Below are 20462 nucleotides of genomic sequence, written 5' to 3'. Positions count from 1 at the left end.
GCCATTTCCAAACAACTTAAAGTCCTTCATTCTACAGTGAGAAAATGTATTCACAAGTGGAAAACATTCAAGATAGTTGCCAATTTTCACAGGAGTGGATGTCCCAGCAAATACATGCCAAGGTCAGACCGTGCAATGCTCAGAGAAATTGCAAAAAACCCAAGAGTTACATCCCAGACTCTATAGACCTGAGTTAGCATGTTAAATTTTAGTTCATGACAGTACAATTAATAAAAGACTCAACAAGTATGGTTTGTATGGAAGGATTGCTAGGATAAAGCCTCTTCTCTCTAAAAAGAACATGGCAGCGTGGCTTAGGTTTGCAAAATTGCATCTGAACAAACTATAAGACTTCTGGAACAATGTCCTTTGGACAGACGAGGCCAAAGTGGAGATGTTTGGCCATAATGCACAATGCCACCTTTGGTGAAAACAAAACACAGCATATCAGCACAAACACCTCATACCAACTGTCAAACACAGTGGTGGAGGGGTGATGATTTGGGCTTGTTTTTCAACCACAGGACCTGGGCACCTTGTAGTCATTGAGTTGACCATGAACTCCTCTGTAAACCAAATTATTCTAGAGTCAAATGTGAGGCCATCTGTCCGACAGCTGAAGCTTGGCTGAAATTGGGTTATGCAACAGGACAATGATCCCAAGCACACCAGCAAATCTACAATAGAATGACTGAAAATGAAAAGAATCAAGGTGTTGCAATGGCTTAGTCAAAGTCCAGACTTCAACCCTATTGAAATGCTGTGGCGGGACCTTAAGAGAGCTGTGAATAAACAAATTCCTGCAAACCTCAATTAACTGAAGCATCATTGTTAAGAAGAGTGGGCCAAAATTCCTCCAACGATGTGAGAGAGTGATAAAGTCATACCAAAAATGATAACTTCAAGTTATTGCTGTTAAAGGTGGTTCTATTAGCTATTGAATCATAAGGTGTACTTAGTTTTTCACACGTGGCTTCTCCATTTTGGCTTTATTTTTGTTAAATAAATCATGACAAAGTATAATATGTTCAGGCGATCATAAAGGAGAGAGGGGAAATGAGAGTGTACACCGTTTGGATGAATGCCCAGTGAGTGAAAGGGTGTAATACTCACACTTTTGAGAGCTATATCTAAGCACTTAGAGGTAGTGCATATAGGTATAAAGCCCCATGGCTTTGAAGATGGTAATCAGAGATACTTTAACGATTCCAAGGTAAAAGAATACAATTTATTAAAAACAATGGACATAGGAACATAGCCAGTATCTGCCACAGAACAGAGCATACAATAATCATTCTTATGTGTAGCCAAATGGCTTAAAGCATATGTAACGGATGCCCCTTAGTTCTAACTTTTGATACAAATGGACATCCTTTATGATCGCCTGAACCATACTTATGGGAAGGGGGGAGGTGGGGAGTGTCTGCTCTTTTCGTTTACCTAGCCCTTTTCAGTGGATGTCCCAGACTAACCTTATCAACAGTGCTAAACTGGGAGCTTCTAAGTAAGTTTTTAAAGGTTTTATACTGGATGTTTATATCAGTATCTGTGCATATTATTCTTTATTGTAGTGTCTATTACATGCGGTTATATGAAAATTGGTGTACACTGTCCCTTTAAGATATAAACTCAATGTGTGAACCTTGAATGGAGCATTGCCCTAATAATATTTCCTTCAGGATTGGTGCCTCTTCAGGGGATCATACTGTATATGTATTGCACTTATCGAATTGTATTGCACTTTTTATTTATATTATAGACCACTAAATTGTTATTTTGAGTATATATTATTATATAACAATATTATTGTGGTTCTTTTGATGTGGCACTTGTCTATGTAGAATAGCGCCCCTATCATCAGATTCTGACTAGTTTTTGTTTACCCTAGAAGTATTTAGAAAAAGTTACCTGAATTTTTTTTCAGATAGGTATCAGTCTTTCTGCCATGCTCATTTTTGTTATTCATTACCTGACATACCTTTCTCTCTTTCTTTCTATCTGTATATACCTATGCTTTAACTTTTATTGTTCCATTTTTATTATTTTGGCTTGCCTTAGGTGCAATTGCCAACAAAGAATGGGCCTTTAACAGAAAACCCAAAGCCTGAAACACCACATTTCTTTCATGTAATTGGCAAGAGTCCATGAGCTAGTGACGTATGGGATATACAATCCTACCAGGAGGGGCAAAGTTTCCCAAACTTCAAAATGCCTATAAATACACCCCCCACCACACCCACAATTCAGTTTTGCCTCCTATGGAGGTGGTGAAGTAAGTTTGTGCTAGATTTCTACGTTGATATGCGCTTCTCAGCTTTTTTGAAGCCCGGTTCTTCTCAGAGTGCAGTGAATGACAGAGGGATGTGAAGGGAGTATTACCTATTAAATACAATGGTCATCCTAACGAGAATCTATTTCATAGGTTCTCTGTTATCGGTCGTAGAGATACCATTATCTCTGCTGATTCTCGTTTCAGTACTTATTTGGCTATCTACTTTATGTAGATGAGTGTCTTTTGGTAAGTATGTTTCCATTATTTAAGACACTCTCAGCTATGGTTTGGCACTTTATATTTCAAGTTCTAAATATATGTTTGCCATGATTCAGGTTTATCAGTATATTTCCTTTTTGCAGACTCTGTTTCATTTCTGGGAAATGCTATATATATATATATATATATATATATATATATAAAAACATTTTTACCTGAAATTTTCAAATTGACTCTCTTTTCTAAATTGCGGGCTCGCGGGAGCGCAAAATGCTATAATTTATTGCGTCATTCTTGGCGCAAGACTTTTTTGGCGCGAGAATTATGTTTGTTGACGTAATTTCTTCTACAAGATATGACGAGTCCACAAATTTCATCCTTACTTGTGGGATATTAACCTCCTGCTAACAGGAAGTGGTAAAGAGCACCACAGCAGAGCTGTATATATAGCTCCTCCCTTCCCTCCACCCCCAGTCATTCTCTTTGCCTGTGTTAGTAATAGGAAGAGGTAAAGTGAGGTGTTAGTTTTAGATTCTTCAATCAAGAAGTTTTTTATTTTAAATGGTACCGGTGAGTACTATTTTCCTCAGGGAGATATGGAATGAAGAAGATTTCTGCCCTGAGGTTGATGATCTTAGCAGATGTAACTAAGATCCATGTTGGTTCCCACAGAGCTTCTGAAGATAGTGCAAGAGAAATCTTCAGTGTGGAGAACGGTGTCATGCTACAAGCAGTATTGAGGTATGTTCCATCTTTTATTTCTGAGGAGACGTTTGTATATCAGAACTGGCTGACATTTTTTCCCTGCAAGGGAAGGGGTAAGCAGTAGACCTGTACACTTAGGGTGTTACTGAAGATCCTGTGTTCAAACTTATTGATTTGACACTGTATTGGGCTGGACACTGGGAGGCAGCTTGACATTTTATATTTTATATTTACAAAGTCAGTAGGGCTGCAGTTTTTTTTTTATTTCTTCTACAAGATACGACGAGTCCACGGATTTCATCCTTACTTGTGGGATATTAAACTCCTGCTAACAGGAAGTGGCAAAGAGCACCACAGCAGAGCTGTATATATAGCTCCTCCCTTCCCTTCACCCCCAGTCATTCTCTTTGCCTGTGTTAGTAATAGGAATATGTAAAGTGAGGTGTTAGTTTCAGATTCTTCAATCAAGAAGTTTTTTTATTTTAAATGGTACCGGTGAGTACTATTTTTCTCAGGGAGATTTGGAGATGAAGATTTCTGCCCTGAGGTTGATGATCTTAGCAGATGTAACTAAGATCCACGTTTGTTCCCACAGAGTTCTGAAGGTAGTGCAAGAGAAATCTTCAGTGTGGAGAACAGTTTCATGCTACAAGCAGCATTGAGGTATGTTCAGTCTTTTACTTCTGAGGAGACTTGGTATATCAGAATTGGCTGACATTTTTCTCTGCAAGGGAAGGGGTAAGCAGTAGACCTGTACATAAAGGGTGTTACTGAAAATCCTGTGTTTATATTTGTATTTGACATAGTACTGGGCTGGAAACAATAATCAAAAGGACACTGGGAGTGGCAGCTTGACATTTTTTATTTGATCACATAACAAATAATTAGTATGGCTGCAGTGTTACAGTAAGGTTTTTAGGGGACCACATGGCTTACTTTGCAAACCGCTTCCCATGCGGTTATACAGACTGATATGATCGATGTCCATGATGGGCGGGGCCTATTTTCACGCTCAGACGCGCAGTGTACTCTGACTGAGAAGGCAGCAGGCATTAGCTCCGGTGGGGCCTACACTTGTGTTCTGTGCACTGGATCATTGCCGAGTCATTTTGCAGTACCCTAGGGGCAGGTAGGCGCCACAGCTCTGCAGGTGCAGGGGTAATTTTTTTCAATAAAATATATTTTGTGCTATAAAATGTCTTTTAGAGGTTAAATCACCCTTTGCTCTCAGGGTGCAATAATTTTTGGCCCAATTGAATAGGTATATTTAATTGCATAGCGTTATTTTAATGTTTAGGCAGTTTAGGAAAATTTGTGCGCTTTTTATTTTTTAAAGGCGCAGTACACAATTTTTTAAAAAAATTTCAAATCAATAAATAAAGTGTTTAATGACTATTGTGGTTTATGCTAGTCTGTTCAACATGTCTGACATTGAGGAAACTAATTGCTCTATGTGTTTAGAAGCCATTGTGGAACCCCCTCTTACTTTGTGTACCTCTTGTACTGAAAAGGCCTTACAATGTAAAAAACATATTTTGGGTAAAGAAAGTGTGCCTAAGGATGATTCTCAGTCTGAAGAGAATCAGGATATGCCATCCAATTCTCCCCAAGTGTCACAACCTTTAACACCCACACAAGCGACGCCAAGTACCTCAAGTGCGTCAAATTCTTTTACTCTGCAGGATATGGCTGCAGTTATGTCAACTACCCTTACAGAGGTATTATCTAAATTACCAGTGTTACAGGGTAAACGCAGTAGGTCAGGTATTAATGTGAATACTGACTCCTCTGATGCCTTATTGGCTATTTCCAATGTACCCTCACAGGGCTCTGAGTTGGGGGTCAGGGAATTGCTGTCTGAGGGAGAACTTTCAGACTCAGGAAATATGTTACCCCAGACAGATTCGGACATCATGTCCTTTAAATTTAAGCTTGAACACCTCCGCCTGTTGCTTCGGGAGGTTTTAGCGACTCTGGATGATTGTGACTCTATTGTGATACCACCAGAGAAATTGTGTAAAATGGACAAATATCTAGAGGTGCCTACTTACACTGATGTTTTTCTGGTTCCTAAAAGAATTTCGGATATTATTAAAAAGGAATGGGACAGACCGGGTATACCGTTTTCTCCTCCTCCTACTTTCAAGAAAATGTTTCCCATATCAGACACCATTCGGGACTTCTGGCAGTCGGTTCCTAAGGTGGAGGGAGCTATATCTACCCTGGCTAAGCATACAACTAATCCTATTGAGGACAGTTGTGCTTTCAAAGACCCCATGGATAAGAAGTTAGAGGGTCTTCTAAAGAAATTATTTATTCATCAGGGTTTCTTTTCCAACCTACAGCCTGCATTGTTCCAGTGACTACTGCAGCAGCTTTTTGGTTTGATGCTCTAGAAGAGTCTTTGAAGGTTGAGACCCCTTTAGAGGACATTTTGGATATAATTAAGGCTCTCAAGCTGGCTAATTCTTTTATTACAGATGCCGCCTTTCAAATTGCTGAATTGGCAGCAAAAAATGCAGGATTTGCCATTTTAGCGCGTAGAGCGTTATGGCTAAAATCGTGGTCTGCTGATGTGTCATCAAAATCTAAGCTTTTAGCTATTCCTTTCAAGGGTAAGACCCTATTCGGGCCTGAGTTGAAGGAAATCATTTCTGACATTACTGGAGGTAAAGGTCATGCCTTGCCTCAGGATAAGTCTGATTAGAGATGAGAGGTAGACAAAATAGACAAAATAATTTTCGTTCCTTTCGAAATTTTAAAGGAGTATCCTCTGCTTCTTCCTCCGCAAAGCAGGAAGGGAATTTTGCTCAATCCAAATCCATCTGGAGACCCAACCAGGCTTGGAACAAAGGTAAACAACCCAAGAAGCCCGCTGTTGCTACAAAGACAGCATGAAGGGATGGCCCCCGGTCTGGGACTGGATCTAGTAGGGGGCAGACTTTCTTTCTTTGCCCAGACTTGGGCAAGAGATGTTCAGGACCCCTGGGCATTGGAAATCGTGACCCACGGTATCAACTGGAATTCAAGGATTTTCTCCCAAGAGGGAGATTTCATCTTTCACGATTGTCTGTAGACCAGATAAAAAGAGAGGTGTTCTTACGCTGTTTAAAAGACCTCTCTACCATGGGAGTAATTCGTCCCATTCCAAAACTGGAACAGGGACAGGGGTTTTACTCAAATCTTTTCGTGGTTCCCAAAAAAGAGGGAACTTTCAGACCCATTTTAGATCTCAAGTGTCCAAACAAGTTTCTCAGAGTTCCATCATTCAAGATGGAGACTATACGAACAATCTTACCAATGATCCAGGATGGTCAATATATAACTACCGTGGACTTGAAGGATGCATACCTTCATATCCCTATTCACAAGGATCATCATCAGTTCCTAAGGTTTGCCTTCCTAGACAAACATTTTCAGTTCGTGGCTCTTCCCTTCAGGTTGGCCACAGCACCCAGGATCTTCACAAAGGTTCTAGGGTCCCTTCTGGTGGTTCTCAGACCATGGGGCATAGCAGTGGCGCCTTATCTGGACAATATTTTGATTCAGGCATCAACTTATCTGACAAAATCTCATATAGACACAGTGTTGTCCTTTCTGAGAACTCACAGTTGAAAGGTGAACCTAGAAAAGAGTTCAATAGTTCCAAGGACAAGGGTTCCCTTCTTGGGAACTCTGATAGACTCGGTAGACATGAAAATATTTCTGACGGAGGTCAGAAAAGCAAAGATTCTATATACTTGCCAAGCACTTCAGTCCATTCCTCGGCCATCAGTGGCTCAGTGTATGGAGGTAATTGGATTAATGGTAGCGGCAATGGACATCATTCCGTTTGCTCGTTTTCATCTCAGACCACTGCAGCTGTGCATGCTCAGACAGTGGAATGGGGACTATGCGAATTTATCTCCTCAGATAAATCTGGATCAAGAGACCAGAGACTCTCTTCTTTGGTGGTTGTCGCCGGATCATCTGTCCCAGGGGACGTGTTTCCGCAGACCCTTGTGGGTGATAGTGACAACGGACGCCAGCCAACTGGGCTGGGGTGCAGTCTGGAATTCCCTGAAGGCTCAGGGTGTATGGACTCAGGTGGAGTCTCTACTTCCAATCAATATTCTAGAATTGAGAGCAATATTCAATGCACTTCAGGCATGGCCTCAGTTGGCTTCGGCCAAATTCATCAGGTTCCAGTCGGACAATATCACGACTGTGGCTTATATCAATCATCAGGGGGAACGAGGAGTTCCTTATCGATGATAGAAGTATCCAAGATAATTCATTGGGTGGAGGCCCACTCTTGTTATCTGTCGGCGATCTACATCCCAGGAGTAGAGAACTGGGAAGCGGATTTTCTAAGTTGACAGACTTTTCATCCGGGTGAGTGGGAACTTCACCCGGAAGTGTTTGCCTCATTGATTCTCCAATGGGGCAGACCGGAATTGGATCTGATGGCATCTCGACAGAATGCCAAGCTTCCAAGATACGGATCCAGGTCGAGGGATCCTCAGGCCGAACTGATAGATGCCTTGGCAGTGCCTTGGTCGTTCAGCCTAGCTTATGTGTTTCCACCATTTCCTCTCCTCCCACACGTGATTGCTCGGATCAAACAGGAGAGAGCTTTGGTAATCCTGATCGCGCCTGCGTGGCCACGCAGGACTTGGTATGCGGATCTAGTGGACATGTCCTCTCTGCCACCGTGGAAACTTCCCTTGAGACAGGACCTTCTCATTCAAGGACCTTTCCAACATCCAAATCTAAATTCTCTGCAGCTGACTGCTTGGAGATTGAACGCTTGATTTTATCTAAGCAGGGATTCTCAGATTCGGTCATTGATACTTTGATACAGGCACGTAAGCCTGTCACTAGAAAGATTTATCATAAGATATGGTGTAAATATCTTTATTGGTGTGAATCCAAGGGTTACTCATGGAGTAAAGTTAGGATTCCCAGGATCCTGTCCTTTCTCCAAGAAGGATTGGAGAAAGGGTTATCAGCGAGTTCCTTAAAGGGATAGATTTCTGCTTTGTCAATTTTGCTTCACAAACGTTTGGCAGATGTTCCAGATGTTCAGTCTTTTTGTCAGGCTCTTACCAGAATTAAGCCTGTATTTAGACCAATTACTCCTTCCTGGAGTTTGAATTTAGTTCTTAGAGTTCAAGGGGTTCCGTTTGAACCCATGCATTCCATAGATATTAAATTGTTATCTTGGAAAGTTTTGTTTTTGGTTGCTATTTCTTCTGCTCGAGTTTATGAGCTTTCAGCATTACAATGTGATTCGCCTTATCTTATATTTCATTCTGATAAGGTGGTTTTGCGTACCAAACCTGGATTCCTTCCTAAGGTTGTTTCGAATAAGAATATTAATCAGGAAATTGTGGTTCCTTCATTATGTCCTAATCCTTCTTCTAAGAAGGAGCGTCTGTTACATAACCTGGACGTGGTCCGTGCTATGAAGTTTTACTTGCAGGTGACTAAGGATTTCTGTCAATCATCTTCATTATTCATTGTTTATTCTGGAAAGCGTAGGGGTCAGAAATCTATGGCTACCTCTCTTTCTTTTTGGCTGAGGAGTATCATCCGCCTGGCATATGAGACTGCTGGACAGCAGCCTCCTGAAAGAATTTCGGCTCATTCTACTAGGGCTGTGGCTTCCACATAGGCTTTTAAAAACAATGCTTCTTTTGAACAGATTTGCAAGGCTGCGACTTGGTCGTCTCTTCATACTTTTTCCAAATTTTCCAAATTTGATACTTTTGCTTCTTCTGAGGCTGTTTTTGGGAGAAAAGTTCTTCAAGCAGTGGTGCCTTCCAATTAGGTCTCTGTCTTGTCCCTCCCATTTCATCCGTGTCCTGTAGCTTTGGTATTGTATCCCACAAGTAAGGATGAAATCCGTGGACTCGCCATATCTTGTAGAAGAAAAGTAAATTTATGCTTACCTGATACATTAATTTCTTCTACGATACGACGAGTCCACGGCCCTTTCTGTCATATTTTCAAACCGATTTAGATTTTATTTTTTATAACTTCAGTCACCTCTGCACCTTTAGCTTTTCCTTTCTCTTCCTAAACCTTCGGTCGAATGACTGGGGGTGGAGGGAAGGGAGGAACTATATATACAGCTCTGCTGTGGTGCTCTTTGCCACTTCCTGTTAGCAGGAGGTTAATATCCCACAAATAAGGATGAAATCCATGGACTCGTCGTATCGTAGAAAAAATTAATTTATCAGGGAAGCATAAATTTACATTTCGTCATTTCCGGCGTCTTAGTTGGCGCCAAGAGTTTTCACGTGGTTGCGTCATCTATGACGCTCGTGTTTGTTGCAGAGGTTTTTGGCACCAAAAAATATTATGCCAGTTGTGGGCATCATACTTGGCGCCAATCTTTTGACATTATTTAAAGGATTACTTTCTGTTATAATTTTTAAGCTAGACAACTAATATATTAAAGTTAATAAACATTAATTAAAACCTACTGACCTATATTTTCTCCAAAACGAAGTTTCATAACGTTCTAAAAGTTATATCTTTTATTCGCCGATGATGTCACGTTATCCTGCCCACTATTTTCAGCACTGAGTGTTCAAAATACTTAAACCAATAACTTTGTGTTTAAAGCGCCATTTTGAAACCTATGTATTGTAAACGGATTGGTACAGAGCAAAGGATACCCACTGAGTGGGTTTGGAAAACAATTAAATTTGCAGACAAGATTTCTGATATACGGTAGAGATATGTTAATGAAATGCTATTGATAAAAAGCGTATTTGGGGTAGTTAGTTAGTAACAGGCATAGAAAATATTTACTTACAGTGGCCCTTTAAGACTTCATTTCTTTTTGCTTCTGGTTTCCAGAGGCTTATTTTGTTTGCATTTCTTTCCCATTCCTGAAACTGTCATATAAGGAAATTGATAATTTTGCTTTATATGTTATTTTTTCTCTTACATATTGCAAGATGTCTCAATCTGACCCTGTCTCAAAATCTACTACTGGAATCCTGATGTCGGTTCTACTAAAGCTAAGTGCATTTGTTGTAAACTTGTGGTAACTGTTCCTCCGGCTGTAGTTTGTGATAGTTGTCATGATAAACTTTTACATGCAGACAATATTTCCATTAGTAGTAATCCATTACCTGTTGCTGTTCCTTCAACATCTAATGCTCAGGATATTCCTGTTAATGTGAGAGAATTTGTTTCTAATTCCATTCAGAAGGCTTTGTCTGTCATACCGCCTTCTAATAAACATAAAAGGTCTTTTAAAACTTCTCATAAGATTGATGAATTTTTAAATGACCGACAACATTCTGATTTATCTATCTCTGATGAGGATCTATCTGGTTCAGAAGATTCTGCCTCAGATATTGACACTGACAAATCTTCATAATTTAAAATTGAGTATATTTGTTCCTTATTAAAAGAGGTGTTGATTGCATTAGATATGGAGGAGACTAGTCCTCTTGATATTAAAACTAGTAAACGTTAAAAGGGACAGTCAACCATAGAATTGTTATTGTTTTAAAAGATAGATAATCCCTTTATTACTCATTCCCCAGTTTTGCATAACCAACACAGTTATATTAATGTACTTTTTACCTTTGTGATTACTTTGTATCTAGGAACCTTCTTCCAGCCCCCTGATCACATGACTGTGACTGTTTATTATCTATTGTCTTACATTTAGCATTGTATTGTGCTAGATCTTAAATAACTTTCTGTGCCTGGACACAGTGTTATCTATATAGCCCACGTGTACTTTCTGTCTTTTTGTGTTGAAAAGAGATTTAAAAAGCATGTGATAAGAGGCAGCCCTCAAAGGCTTAGAAATTAGCATATGAGCCTATTTATGTTTAGTTTAAACTAAGAATACCAAGAGAAAAAAGCAAATTTGATGATAAAAGTAAATTGGAAAGTGAATTAAAATTAAAAGTCCTATCTGAATAATGAAAGTTTAATTTATACTTGACTGTCCCTTTAAATTCGTTTTTTAAACCTCATGTAGTTATTCCTGAGGTTTTTCCAGTTCCTGATGCTATTTCAGATGTGATTTCTAGGGAATGGAATAGACTTGGTACTTCTTTTACTTCTTCTTCACGGTTTAAGAAACTGTATCCTTTGCCGACTGATAGATTGGAGTTTTGGGAAAAGATCCCCAAAGTTGATGGGGCCATCTCTACTCTTGCTAAACGTACTACTATTCCGACGGCAGATAGTACTTCTTTTAAAGATCCTTTAGATAGGAAACTTGAATCTTATTTAAGGAAGGCTTATTTATGTTCAGGTCATCTTCTTAGGCTGGCTATTTCTTTGGCTGATGTTGCAGCTGCTTCAACTTTTTGGTTGGAAACCTTAGCGCAACAAGTACCTGATCATAATGTGTATAGCATTGTTAAGTTAATTCAACATGCTAATAATTTCATTTGTGATGCCATTTTTGATATCATTAGAATTGATGTCACATATTTGTCTTTAGCTATTTTAGCTAGAAGAGCTTTATGGCTTAAATCTTGGAATGGTGATGACTTCTAAATCAACGTTGCTATCTCTCTCTTTCCAAGGTAATAAGTTATTTGGTTCTCAGTTGGATTCAATTATTTCAACTGTCACTGGGGGGAAGGGAGCTTTTTTGCCTCAGGATAAAAAATTCTAAGGGTAAATTTAAGGCTGCTAACCATTTTCGTTCCTTTCGACAAAATAAGGAACAGAAACCTTATCCTTCCCCTAAGGGAACGGTTTTCAATTGGAAGCCTTCTTCAGTCTGGAATAAATCCAAGCCATTTAAAAGATCTAAATCAGCCCCCAAGTCAACATGAAGGTGCAGCCCTCATTCCAGCTCAGCTAGTAGGGGGCAGACTAAGATATTTCAAGGATGTTTGGATCAATTCAATCCAAAATCATTCGACTCAGAACATTGTTTCTCAAGGGTACAGAATAGGTTTCAAAGTAAGACCGCCTGTGAGAAGTTTTTCTCTCACACATTCCAGTGAACCCAGAAAAAGCTCAGGCTTTCCTGAAGTGTGTTTCAGACCTGGAGTTATCTGGGGTAATTGTGCCAGTTCCTTTTCAGGAACAGGGTCTGGGGTTTTATTCAAATCTGTTCATTGTCCCAAAGAAGGAGAATTCTTTCAGACCAGTTCTGGATCTAAAAATTTTGAATCGTTATGTAAGAATACCAACATTCAAAATGGTGACTATAAGGACTATTTTGCCTTTTGTTCAGCAAGAGCATTATATGTCCACAATAGACTTACAGGATGCATATCTTCATATTCCGATTCATCCAGATCACTATCAGTTCCTGAGATTCTCTTTTCTAGACAAGCATTACCAATTTGTTGCTCTTCCTTTTGGCCTAGCGACAGCTCCAAGGATCTTTTCAAAGGTTCTCGGTGCCCTACTCTCTGTAATCAGAGAGCGGGGTATTGCGGTGTTTCCTTATTTGGACGATATCTTGGTACTTGCTCAGTCTTTACGTTCTGCAGAATGTCACACAAATCACACGAATCAACTAGTGTTGTTTCTTCAAAGACATGGTTGGAGGATCAATTTACCAAAAAGTTCTTTGATTCCTCAGACAAGGGTAACCTTTTCAGGTTTCCAAATAGATTCAGTATCCATGACTTTGTCTCTAACAGACAAGAGACGTCTAAAATTGGTTGCAGCTTGTCGGAACCTTCAGTTTCAATCATTCCCTTCAGTAGCTATGTGCACGGAGGTTTTAGGTCTCATGACTGCAGCATCGGACGCGATACCCTTTGCTCGTTTTCACATGAGACCTCTTCAGCTTAGTATGCTGAACCAATGGTGCAGGGATTATACAAAGATATCACAATTAATATCCTTAAATCCCAATGTTCGACTATCTCTGACTTGGTGCTTAGATCACCATCGTTTAGTTCAAGGGGCCTCTTTTGTTCATCCAACCTGGACTGTGATCACAACAGATGCAAGTCTTTCAGGTTGGGGAGCTGTCTGGGGATCTCTGACAGCTCAGGGGGTTTGGAAATATCAAGAGGCGAGATTACCAATCAATATTTTGGAACTCCGTGCGAGAGAACCGTTTGTTTTCAGACAGACAATGCCACAACCGTGGCATATGTCAATCATCAGGGTGGGACTCACAGTCCTCAAGCTATGAAAGAAGTATCTCGGATACTTGCTTGGGTGGAATCCAGCTCCTGTCTAATTTCTGCGGTTCATATCCCAGGTATAGACAATTGGGAAGCGGATTATCTCAATCATCAGACTTTACATCCTGGAGAGTGGTCTCTTCACCCAGATGTGTTTTTTCAGATTGTTCAGATGTGGGGGCTACCAGAAATAGATCTGATGGCCTCTCATCTAAACAAGAAACTTCCCAGATACCTGTCCAGGTCCAGGGATGTTCAGGCGGAAGCAGTGGATGCGCTGACACTTCCTTGGTGTTATCATCCTGCTTACATTTTCCCGCCTCTAGTTCTTCTTCCAAGAGTGATCTCCAAAATCATCATGGAACAATCGTTTGTGTTGCTGTTGGCTCCAGCATGGCCACACAGGTTTTGGTATGCAGATCTGGTTCGGATGCCCAGTTGCCAACCTTGGCCACTTCAGTTAAGGCCAGACCTACTGTCTCCAGGTCCGTTTTTCCATCAGGATCTCAAATCATTAAATTTGAAGGTATGGAAATTGAACGCTTAGTACTAAGTCATAGAGGTTTCTCTGACTCAGTGATTAATACTATGTTACAAGCTCGTAAATCTGTCTCTAGAAAGATTTATTATAGAGTTTGGAAGACTTACATTTCATGGTGTTCTTCTCATAAATTCTCTTGGCATTCTTTTAGAATTCCTAGAATTTTACAGTTTCTTCAGGATGGTTTAGATAAGGGTTTGTCTGCAAGTTCCTTGAAGGGACAAATCTCTGCTCTTTCTGTTTTATTCCACAGAAAAATTGCTAAACTCCCTGATATTCATTGTTTGTACAGGCTTTGGTTCATATCAAGCCTGTCATTAAATCAATCTCTCCTCCTTGGTGTCTTAATTTGGTTTTGAAGGCTTCACAGGCTCCTCCATTTGAGCCTATGCATTCTTTGGACATTAAAGTGTTGTTTCTTTTGGCCATCTCTTCTGCTAGAAGAGTTTCTAAATTATCTGCTCTTTCTTGTGAGTCTCCTTTTCTGATTTTTCATCAGGATAAGGCAGTTTTGCGGACTTCATTTAAATTCTTACCTAAAGTTGTGAATTCCAACAACATTAGTAGAGAAATTGTTGTCCCTTCTTTGTGTCCCCATCCAAAGAATTCTTTGGAAAGATCTTTACATTCTTTGGATGTGGTGAGAGCTTTGAAGTATTATATTGAAGCTACTAAAGTTTTCAGGAAGACTTCTAGTCTATTTGTTATCTTTTCTGGTTCTAGGAAAAGTCAGAAGGCTTCTGCCATTTCTTTGGCATCTTGGTTAAAGCTTTTGATTCATTCATTTACTAAATTCTACCATTTTGATGTTTTTTCTTCTTCAGAGCAGTTTTTGGTAGAAAAAATCTTCAGGCAGCTGTTTCAATTTGATTCTTCTGCTTATAATTTCAGTTTTTTTCTTTTCCATTATAAGATTAAAATTTATGATTTGGGTTGTGGATTAATTTTTTTCAGTGGAATTGGCTATCTTTATTGTTTATCCCTCCCTCTCTAGTGACTCTTGCGTGGAGTTCCACATCTTGGGTATTGCTATCCCATATGTCACTAGCTCATGAACTCTTGCCAATTACATGAAAGAAAACATAATTTATGTAAGAATTTACCTGATAAATTAATTTCTTTCATATTGGCAAGAGTCAATGAGGCCCACCCTTTTTATGGTGGTTATGCTTTTTTTGTATAAAGCACAATTATTCCAATTCCTTTGTTTATGCTTTTTGCTCCTTTCTTTATCCCCCACTTCTTGGCTATTTGTTAAACTGAATTGTGGGTGTGGTGAGGGGTGTATTTGTAGGCATTTTGAGGTTTGGGAAACTTTGCCCCTCCTGGTAGGATTGTATATCCCATACGTCACTAGCTCATGGACTCTTGCCAATATGAAAGAAATTAATTTATCAGGTAAATTCTTACATAAATTATGCTTTCTTGGAAAGTGTTGTTTCTTTTGGCTATCTCTTCAGCTAGAAGAGTTTCCAAATTGTCTGCTCTCTCTTTTTCTGATTTTCCATCAGGATAAGGCTGTTTTGCGAACTTCGTTTAAATTTCTTCCTAAGGTTGTGAATTCTAACAACATTAGTAGAGAAATTGTTGTTCCTTCCTTGTGTCCTAATCCTAAGAATACTCTTGAAAGATCTTTACATTCTTTGGATGTTGTAAGAGCTTTGAAATATTATATAAAAGCTACTAAAGATTTCAGGAAGACTTTTAGTCTAGTTGTTGATTTTTTTTTCTGGTCCTAGGAAAGGTCAGAAAGTGTCTGCCATTTCTTTGGCATCTTGGTTAAAGCTTTTGATTCACAAGGCTTATTTGGAGGCGGGACAATCTCCGCTTCAGAGAATTACAGCTCATTCTTCTAGATCAGTGGCCACTTCATGGGCTTTTAAGAATGAAGCTTCGGTGATCAGATTTGCAAAGCAGCAACTTGGTCTTCTTTGCATACATTTACTAAATTTTACCATTTTGATGTATTTGCTGCTTCTGAATCAGTCTTTGGTAGAAAAGTTTTTCAGGCAGCTGTTTCAGTTTGATTCTTCTGCTTATAATTTAAATTTTTTTTCTTGAAATTTATGTGAAATTTATGAGAAAGACTTATTTTTTTGTTGATTTAATTTTAATAGCTGTTTTTATTTTATCCCTCCCTTTCTAGTGACTCTTCTGTGGTCACCCACATCTTGGGTATTTCTATCCCATGCATCATTAGCTCATGGACTCTTGCCAATTACATGAAAGAAAACATAATTTATGTAAGAACTTAAATGATAAATTAATTTCTTTCATATTGGTAAGAGTCCATGAGGCCCACCCTTTTTATGGTGGTTATGATTTTTGTATAAAAGCACAATATTGTTTTCAGTTCCACTTTCTGTATGTTTTTTACTCCTTATTTATCACCCTACTACTTGGCTATTCTTTAAACTGAATTGTGGGTGTGGTGAGGGGTGTATTTATAGGCATTTTGAGGTTTGGGAAACTTTGCCCCTCCTTGTAGGATTGTATAGCCCATACGTCACTAGCTCTTGCCAATATGAAAGAAATTAATTTATCAGGTAAGTTCTTACATAAATTATGTTTTTTTTACTCCTGAAGCTAATCATAAAATAGACTTAATAGTGACTGTTTGTTTAATGACGGTCCCCAAACTAAGTAAGTATCAGCATAAATCTGGGGTTTTAACTAAATTGAGGTTAATATGCAAAATATTTGTTGTGCTGATAACCTAAGGTTCATAATTGATAACATCCTCTCTAAAGGTCTTTATTTACAAGGACCTATAGGCAGCTGTACATCAAAGTACATTCTTATGTGATCTGCAGTGTAACCAACCTATTATAATACGTGCAATTATATATTGTACTAAACATAATAACATATGGTGCCATTACCATTTATTATAACTATCCAATCTATTAATAATTATTTATAAGTCAATTAAGCATTGTACTTCCATCATTGCCAGGTGATATAAACATTTTTTTTTATGTCAATCTGAATTTTATAAACTATTGTAATGTACACCATGCAGATTCTGTACACTAGTCTGTTAAACAAATAATAATTTTTACATAGGCAGAACTCCTGTGTCTGTGGATGCAAGACATTACATGTTGACTGCTATTAGTGTACACAATTCTATAGTATTTACCCCTCTAGGTATATACCTTTCATTTATTGCACTCTGCATGTTTATTTCCTATTGCAGTTTGCAGGATTTATCTGTATTTTAATACAACAGTGAAGATCATTTAGAGATAAGATTTATTGGTATCTCTTTTATACCTAGGCTATGTGTAATTTATATGCACAAGGGTTCTTCATGCAGATACTGAACTTTGATCATGTATATTTTCACTATTTGTAGAGATCCTTTAGAGATAAGATCCATTGGTATCTTTTATTCCATTGTATGCATAAATTATGATTATTTTCATCAACTATGCACTTTATATATTTACTTGTGTGTATATACAGTGTCTGCTTACTCTGGACATGGATTTACAAGTATCTAATGTGTACCTGTTGGTCTATATGTTTTGCTCCTTTAGTAAGGAAGGCCACCACACTACATCTGATGCTTATGCGATTCTACATTTGAGGTTCTACCATGAAAATAGTTTGGATATCTGGACTGATTTTCATTGTTCTTCAAGAGATCAAGTTTTTTTTTTTTTTACTTTGATGCAGATTCCCCCAGATTGACCAGCAGTCCTATCTAAATGTTGTCTATGATCTTTAAGCATAACAATATTTACTAAAGGATTTGGAGGATAGGGGCATAATTAATCCTAGCACCTGTGTAACCTCAGGGTCAAAAGATTTAATAACTATTCTACCTAGTTAATTGAAGTTCAGGATTGAAGTTCAATCCTATTGGCTGATCCAATCAGCCAATAGGATTGAGCTCACATTCTATTGGCTGTTCCAATCAGCCAATAGGATTGAATTTCAGGGGGTTAGTGTTAGGTGTTTTTAAGGGTGTATTGGGTGGGTTTTATTTTTTGGTTAGGGACTTTGGGGAAAAGAGCTAGCTGCCATTTTAAGGGCAATGCCCACCCAAATGCCCTTTTCAGGGCAATGGGGAGCTTAGGTTTTTTTAGATATTATTTTATTTGTGGGGTTGGTTGGTGGGTTTTACTGTTGGGGGGGTTGTTTGTAAAAATTTTTACAGGTAAAAGAGCTGATTACTTTGGGACAATGCCCCACAAAAGGCCCTTTTAAGGGCTATTGGTAGTTTAGTTTAGGCTAGGGTTTTTTTTATTTTGGGGGGCTTTTTTATTTTAATAGGGCTATTAGATTAGGTGTAATTAGTTTAAATATCTGTAATTTGTTTATTATTTTCTGTAATTTAGTGTGTGCTTGTTTTTTGTTCTTTAGATAATTTAATTTATTTAATTGTATTTAATTTAGTTAATTTATTTAATTATAGTGTATTGTTAGGTATAATTGTAACTTAGGTTAGGTTTTATTTTACAGGTACTTTTGTATTTATTGTAGATAGGAAATAGTTAATAACTATTTAATAACTATTCTACCTAGTTAAAATAAATACAAACTTGCCTGTAAACTAAAAATAAATCCTAAGCTAGCTACAATGTAACTATGAGTTATATTGTAGCTAGCTTAGGGTTTATTTTACAGGTAAGTATTTAGTTTTAAATAGGAATAATTTGGTTAATGATAGGAATTTTTAGTTAGATTTCTTTTAATTATATTTAAGTTAGGGGGTGTTAGGGTTAGACTTAGATTTAGGGGTTAATAACTTTAATATAGTGACGGCGACGTTGGGGACGATAGATTAGGGGTATAAAATAAATGTAGGTAGGTGGCGGCGATGTTAGGGACGGCAGATTAGGGGTTAATAATATTTAACTCCGCGGGAGTGCAGCGGTTTAGGCGTTAATATATTAGTGGCGGCGATGTCCGGTTCAGCAGATTAGGGGTTAAAATTTTGCAATGTGGGAGGGCCTCAGTTTAGGGGTTAATATGTAGTTTATGGGTGTTAGTGTACTTTTTAGCACTTTAGTTAAGAGTTTTATGCTACAGCGTTGTAGTGTTAAACTCTTAACTACTGACTTTAAAATGCGGTACCAGTCTTGGCAGGGGAGGGTCTACCGCTCACTTTTTGGCAGACTCATAATACCGGTGCTATGCAAGTCCCATTGAAAAAAGAGGATATGCAATTTACGTAAGTGGATTTGCGGTATTGCCAAGTCTGGCCAAAAAAATAAGCGGTACACCTGTACCTGCAAGACCCATAATACCAGCGGGCGTTAAAAAGCAGCGTTAGGACCGGCTAACGCTGCTTTTTAAGCCTAACGCAAAACTCGTAATCTAGCCGCTTGTCTTGTGATTCTACATTTCTCACTATTCACAAGGTGAAAACTCTACTTTGCACTAAATATAATTTTCTTCTTAAGAAAAATACCAATCAAGATATGGTTGTTCCTTCATTGTGTTCAGTTTCTGCTAACTCTGGGTAGCAGATATTACATAATCTGAATGTAGTAAATGCTTTAAAGTGCTATCTCCAAGCAACTAAAAGATTTCAGACATACTTACTACTAATCTAGTAAGGGACAGAAAGCTACTAAGGTAGCATTCGCCTCTTAACTCATTAAAAGGGATTTAAGACTTTCTTGATGGTGGGAAGGTTTCCTTTCTAATAGTATTACAGTTCTTTATTAAAGAGCAATTGCAACATTGTGGGGTTTTGAATGATAATGCTTCTTTGGAACAGATTTGCAATGCTGCAACATTTCTTATCTGCATACTTTTTTCAGAGTTTATCATGAGCAGCTTTTGGCAGGAAAGTCCTTTATGCTAAATAAGAACTGCCAGAAAAATTGTCCAACAATTTTGGGTTTGGGTATTAATCCTATATGTTATGGAGGACAGTGGACCATCATCAGTTTACGATAGAAAACTAAATTTATGCTTACCTGATAAATTCTTTCCTATACTCTACTCGGCTATACGTAATACTAAGAGCGAGATGTGGGAGGGTTTTAAAGCTCTTGACCTCTTCCTAATGTTGAGAAATATATCCCATGTTATGGATGACTTTGGACCATCATCATTCCAAAAATAATTTGAAAACCCAAACATTGTTTTCATGAATCAGATAGAGAATACAATTTCGAAAATGTTACTACTATTATAAAAATTTGCTTAATTATCTTGTTATCCTTTGTTGAAAGAGCAGCAATGCACTACTGGTAGCTAGCTGAACACATTAGGTGAAACAATGTCGAGAGTAATATATGCTCAGCCATCAATCATCAGCAAGCTCCCAGTAGTGCATTGCTGCTTCTGAATCTACCTAAGTATATATTTCAACAAAGGATACCAAGAAAACAAAGCAAATTTGATAACAGAAGTAAATCTGAAAATTATTTGAAACAGTGTACTTTATCTGAATAGTGAATGTGTCATTTTGACTTTAAGGTATAGTTAAATATTGTTTGACTAAATAAACAAGGATTTTCTACTTTAATTTTCGAACGAAAGCTGTATTGCCTGTCTTTTGGCATAAGTGTATCATTTCTCAATGCTACTATCTATTTTCTATCTATATAATGATGATAGTTCATAGGGCTCCATAACATGT

The 20462-nt window shown here is 38.2% G+C and overlaps 1 protein-coding gene across 1 annotated transcript in view; it reads right to left on the bottom strand.

Annotated features, from left to right (window-relative positions):
* LOC128647289 (uncharacterized) overlaps window positions 1-20462 on the bottom strand; it is a 340270-nt gene that overhangs the window by 68343 nt on the left and 251465 nt on the right. The window lies entirely within an intron of this gene.

The sequence above is a fragment of the Bombina bombina genome, chromosome 2 (assembly GCF_027579735.1).
Source record: "Bombina bombina isolate aBomBom1 chromosome 2, aBomBom1.pri, whole genome shotgun sequence".
Classification (NCBI taxonomy): domain Eukaryota; kingdom Metazoa; phylum Chordata; class Amphibia; order Anura; family Bombinatoridae; genus Bombina; species Bombina bombina.
This window is presented reverse-complemented; position numbering and strand designations above follow the sequence as displayed.